Genomic DNA, 6,032 nt, shown 5'->3' with positions numbered 1-6,032 from the left:
TCTTAGAATAAGAATAAGCTGAATTGAATAGAAAGTAGTAGTAATTGCATTAATACTCGAGGAACAGCAGAGCTCCACACCCTTAATCTATGATGTGTAGAAAGTCCACCGTTGAAAATACATAAGTGGTCTGGAGGTCCAGGCATGGCCGAATGGCCAGTCTCCCCAAGTATGAAAATATGATATCCAGAATGTCTCTATGATCCGGATATTCCATGATTTCCCGATGAAAATACAATAGTAAAAGGTCCTATTTATAATGAAACTAGCTACTAGGGTTTAACAAAATAGGTAAATGATGCATAAATCCACTTCTGGGCCCACTTGGTGTGTGCTTGGGCTGAGCATTAAGCTTCACACATGTAGAGGCTTCTCTTGGAGTTAAACGCCAGCTTTTATGCTAGTTTGGGCGTTTAACTCCAACTTTTATGCCAGTTCTGGCGTTTTGACGTCAAAAAGGGCAGAGAGCTGTCATTTTGACGCCATTTTACGTCGTCAAAACTCGCACAAAGTATGAACTATTATATATTGCTGGAAAGCGCTGGTTGTCTACTTTCCAACGCAATTGAGAGCGCGCTATTTGGAGTTCTATAGCTCCAGAAAATCCACTTCGAGTGCAAGGAGGTCAGAATCCAACAACATCTGTAGTCCTTTGTCAGCCTCTGAATCAGATTTTTGCTCAGGTCCCTCAATTTCAGTCAGAAAATACCTGAAATCACAGAAAAACACACAAACTCATAGTAAAGTTTAGAAATGTGAATTTTGCTTAAAAACTAATAAAAATATACTAAAAACTAACTAAATCATACTAAAAACTATATAAAAACAATGCCAAAAAGCATATAAATTATCCGCTCATCACAACACCAAACTTGGATTGTTGCTTGTCCCCAACAACTAAAAACAAAATAGGATAAAAAGAAGAGAATATACAATGAATCCCACAATATCAATGAAACTTAGTCCCAATCAGATGAGTGGGCTTGTAGCTTTTTGCTTCTGAACAGTTTTGGCATCTCACTTTTTCCTTTGAAGTTCAGAATGATTGGCATCTATAGGAACTCAGAATTTTAGATAGTGTTATTGATTCTACTAGTTAAGTATGTTGATTCTTGAACACAGCTACTTTATGAGTCTTGGCCGTGGCCCTAAGCACTTTATTTTCCAGTATTACCACCAGATACATAAATGCCACAGACATATAACTGGGTGAACCTTTTCAGATTGCGACTCAGCTTTGCTAAAGTCCCCAGTTAGAGGTGTCCAGAGTTCTTAAGCATACTCTTTTGCTTTGGATAATGACTTTAACCACTCAGTCTCAAGCTTTTCACTTGGACCTGCATGACACAAGCACATGGTTAGGGATAGCTTGATTTAGCCGCTTAGGCCTGGATTTTATTTTCTTGGGCCCTCCTATCCATTAATGCTCAAAGTCTTGGATTCTTTTTACCCTTGCCTTTTGGTTTAAAGGGCTATTGGCTTTTTTTGCTTGCTTTTTCTTTTTCTTTCTTTTTTTTCGTGAGCTTTCTCATTCACTGCTTTTTCTTGCTTCAAGAACCAATTTCATGATTTTTTAGATTATCAATAACATTTCTCTTTGTTCATCATTCTTTCAAGAGCCAACAATTTTAACATTCATAAACAACAAGATAAAAAATATGCACTGTTCAAGCATTCATTCAGAAAACAAAAAGTATTGCCACTACATCAAAATAATTAAACTAGTTTCAAGATAAAATTTAAAATCCAAGTACTTCTTGTTCTTTTGTAATTAAGCACATTTTTTATTTAAGAGAGGTGAAGGATTCATGGAGTTATTCATAGCCTTAAGACATAGACACTAGACACTAATGATCATGTAGTGAAGACACAAACATAGATAGAACATACAGCATAAAGCCGAAAAATAGAAAAATAAATAGACAAGGAGATTAAGGAATGAGTCCACCTTAGTGAGGGTGGCGTCTTCCTCCTCTTGAAGAACCAATGGTACTCTTGAGCTCCTCTATGTCTCTTTCTTGCCTTTGTTGCTCCTCCCTCATAGCTCTTTGATCTTCTCTAATCTCATGGAGAATGATGGAGTGCTCTTGGTGTTCCACCCTTAATTGGTCCATGTTGTAACTCAAGCTTTCCAAAGAAGTGTTGAGTTGCTTCCAATAATTGTGTGGAGAAAATTGCATCCCTTGAGGCATCTCAGGGATTTCTTGATGAGGGACTTCCTCATGCTCTTGTTGAGTGCCATGGATGGGCTCTTTAGTTTGCTCCATCCTCTTCTTAGTGATGGGTTTGTCCTTTTCAATGAGGATGTCTCCCTCTATGACAATTCCAGCTGAATAGCAAAGGTGACATATGAGATAAGAAAAGGCTAATCTTGCCAAAGGTGAGGACTTGTCAGCCACCTTGTAGAGTTCTAGAGGTATGATTTCATGAACTTCTACTTCCTCTCCCATCATGATATTATGAATCATGATGGCCTGATCCACAGTTATCTCAGATCGGTTGCTAGTAGGAATGATAGAGCGTTGGATGAACTCCAACCATTCTCTAGCCACAAGCTTAAGATCCGGTCTTCTCAATTAAACCGGATTGCCTCTTGAGTCTCTTTTCCATTGAGCTCCTTCCACACATATGTCCATGAGGACTTGGTCCAACCTTTGATCAAAGTTGACCCTTCTAGTGTAGGGGCATGTGTTTTCTTCCATTATTGGCAAGTTGAATGCTAGCATCACGTTTTCCGGACTGAAATCTAAGTATTTCCCCCGAACCATTGTAAGTCAATTCTTTGGGTTTGGGTTCATACTTTGATCATGGTTCCTAGTGATCCATGCGTTTGCATAGAACTCTTGAACCATTAAGATTCTGACTTGTTGAATGGGGTTGGCCAGAACTTCCCAACCTCTTCTTTGGATCTCTTGTCGGATCTCCGGATATTCGCCCTTTTTGAGCCTAAAAGGGACCTCAGGGATCACCTTCTTCTTGGCCACAACTTCATAGAAGTGGTCTTGATGGACCTTTGAGATGAATCTCTCTATCTCCCATGACTCAGAGGTGGAGGCAGTTGCCTTCCCTTTCCTCTTTCTAGAGGTTTCTCTGGCCTTAGGTGCCATAAATGGTTATGGAAAAACAAAAAGCAATACTTTTATCACACCAAACTTAAAATATTTGCTCGTCCCCGAGCAAAAGAAGAAAGAAAGATGTAGAAAAAGAAGAAAATAGAGGAGATGGAGGGTGTATAGGGTTCGGCCAAGGGGGGAAGAAGGTATTTGTGATGTGTGAAAATGAAGGAGTGAAGAGGGGTATTTATATAGAGAGTGGCCGAATGGTTTGGGTGGGAAATGGGTTTGATATTTTGAAGGTGGGTGGGGATTTTAGGGAAGAGTTAAGGAAGTGATTGGTGAAAGGTATTTGGGGAAGAGATATGGAGGTGATTGGTGAAGGGTATTTGGGGAAGAGTATTGTGGAAAGGTGTTAAGAGGAGAGAGAATGAGTTGAGGTTGGTGGGGATCCTGTGGGGTCCACAGATCCTGAGGGGTCAAGGAATTCTTCATCCCTGCTCCAATTGGGCGTTTAAAACTCCTTAGAGTGCAATCCTGGCATTTAAGCGCCAGTCTGCTACCCTGTTCTGGCGTTTAAACACCAGCTTTCCTTCCTGTTCTGGCATTTAAACGCCAGTTTGTTGCCTTATTCTGGCATTTTAACGGCAGTCTGGTGCCCTATTCTGGCGTTTAAACGCCCAAAAAGGTGCCAGATTTGGCGTTTAAACGCCCATTTTGCTACCCTTACTGGCGTTTAAACGCCAGTAAGTCCTTCCTCCATGGTGTGCTATTTTCAATGCTATTTTTTATTTTTTTCTTTATTTTTGTAATTATCTGTGTGACTTCACATGATCATCAATCTAAAAGAAAACAAAATAATATAGATTAAAATAAAATTGGGTTGCCTCCTAATAAGCACTTCTTTAATGTCAATAGCTTGACAGTGGGCTCTCATAGAGCCTCACAGATGTTCAGAGCATTGTTGGGACCTCCCAACACCAAACTTAGAGTTTGAATATGGGGGTTCAACACCAAACTTAGAGTTTGGTTGTGGCCTCCTAACACCAAACTTAGAGTTTGAATGTGGGGGCTCTATTTGACTCTGTATTGGGAGAAGCTCTTCATGCTTACTCTCTATGGTTACAGATGGAGAACCTTGAGTCTTTACTACGAGGCATTCTTCATTCACATTAAGGATCAACTCTCCTCTGTCAACATCAATCACAACTCTTGCTGTGGCTAGGAAGGGTCTTCCAAGGATGATGGATTCATCCTCATCCCTCCTAGTGTCTAGGATTATGAAATCAGCAGGGAAGTAAAGGCCTTCAACCTTCACTAGCACATCCTCTACTAGTCCATAAGCCTTTTTCATAGATTTATCTGCAATCTCCAATGAGAATTTGGCAGCCTGTACCTCATAGATTCCCAGTTTCTCCATCACAGAGAGTGGCATCATGTTTATCCCTGACCCCAGGTCACACAGAGCTTTTTCAAAAGTCATAGTGCCTATGGTACAGAGTATTAAGAATTTACCAGGATCCTGTTTCTTTTGAGGTAAATTTTGCTGAACCAATGTATTCAGTTCATTGGTGAGCAAGGGAGGCTCTTCCTCCCAAGTCTCATTACCAAACAGCTTGGCATTTAGCTTCATGATTGCTCCTAAATATTGGGCAACTTGCCCTTCAACAATGTCTTCATCATCTTCAGAAGATAAATAGTCATCAGAGCTCATGAATGGTAAAAGGAGGTCCAAGAAAATCTCTATGGTTTCTGTATGAGTCTCAGATTCCTTTGGTTCCTCATTAGGGAATTCTGTTCTGACCATTGGACGTCCCGTGAGGTCTTCCTCATTGGGATTCACGTCCTCCTCCTCCTCTAATGTTTTGGCCATGTTGATTATATCAATGGCCTTGCACTCCCCTTTGGGATTCTCTTTTGTATTGCTTGGGAGAGTGCTAGGAGGAGTTTCAGTAACTCTTTTACTCTACTGGCCCACTTGTGCCTCTAAATTTCTAATAGAAAATCTTGTTTCAGTCATGAAACTAAGAGTGGCCTTAGATAGATCAGATACTATGTTTGCTAAGCTAGAAAGATTCTATTCAGAATGCTTTGTCTGTTGCTGAGATGATGATGGGAAAGGTTTGCTATTGCTAAACCCGTTTCTTCCACCATTGTTATTATTGAAGCCTTGCTTCTGTTGATCCTTCCATGAAAAATTTGGATGATTTTTCCATGAAGGAGTATAGGTGTTGCCAAAGGCTTCACCCATGTAATTCACCTCTGCCATTGCAGGGTTCTCAGGATCATAAGCTTCTTCTTCAGAAGATGCTTCTTTAGTACTGTTGGATGTATTTTGCAATCCATTCAGACTCTGAGAGATCATTTTGACTTGTTGGGTCAATATTTTGTTCTGAGCCAATGTGGTATTTAGAGCATCAATTTCAAGAACTCCTCTCTTTTGAGGCATCCCATTACTCACAGGATTCCTCTCAGAGGTATACATGAATTGGTTATTTACAACCATTTCAATAAGTTCCTAAGCTTCTGCATGCATTTTCTTTAGGTGAATGGATCCACCTGTAGAATGGTCCAGTGACATCTTGGAAAATTCAGGCAGATCGTCATAAAATATATCTAATGTGGACCATTCTGAAAGCATGTCAGAGGGACACTTTTTGGTCAGTTGCTTGTATCTTTTCCAAGCTTCATAGAGGGACTCACCATCTTTTTATCTGAAGCTCTAAACATCCATTCTAAGCTTTTTCAACTTTTGAGGAGGAAAGAACTGGCTAAGAAAGCCGTGACCAGCTTATTGCAAGAGTCCAGGATATCTCTAGGTTGTGAGTCCAACCATGTTCTAGCTCTGTTCCTTACAGCAAAAGGGAAAAGCATAAGCTTGTAGACCTCAGGATAAACTCCATTGGTCTTAACAATATCACAGAAATGCAAGAACTCAGTTAAAAACTGATAAGGGTCTTCTGATGGAAGTCCGTGAAA

The 6,032-nt window shown here is 40.2% G+C and overlaps 1 non-coding gene across 1 annotated transcript; it reads left to right on the top strand.

Moving 5' to 3' along the window:
* Window positions 1-5,688: 5,688 nt before the first annotated feature.
* LOC127743639 (small nucleolar RNA R71) lies at window positions 5,689-5,796 on the top strand. Its single transcript, XR_008005023.1, has one exon. It is a non-coding gene; the product is annotated as a small nucleolar RNA R71 (small nucleolar RNA).
* Window positions 5,797-6,032: the final 236 nt, after the last annotated feature.

This window comes from Arachis duranensis, chromosome 10 (assembly GCF_000817695.3).
Source record: "Arachis duranensis cultivar V14167 chromosome 10, aradu.V14167.gnm2.J7QH, whole genome shotgun sequence".
NCBI lineage: Eukaryota > Viridiplantae > Streptophyta > Magnoliopsida > Fabales > Fabaceae > Arachis > Arachis duranensis.
The sequence above is the reverse complement of the archived record's forward strand: the minus strand, read 5'-3'. Positions and strand labels throughout refer to the sequence as shown.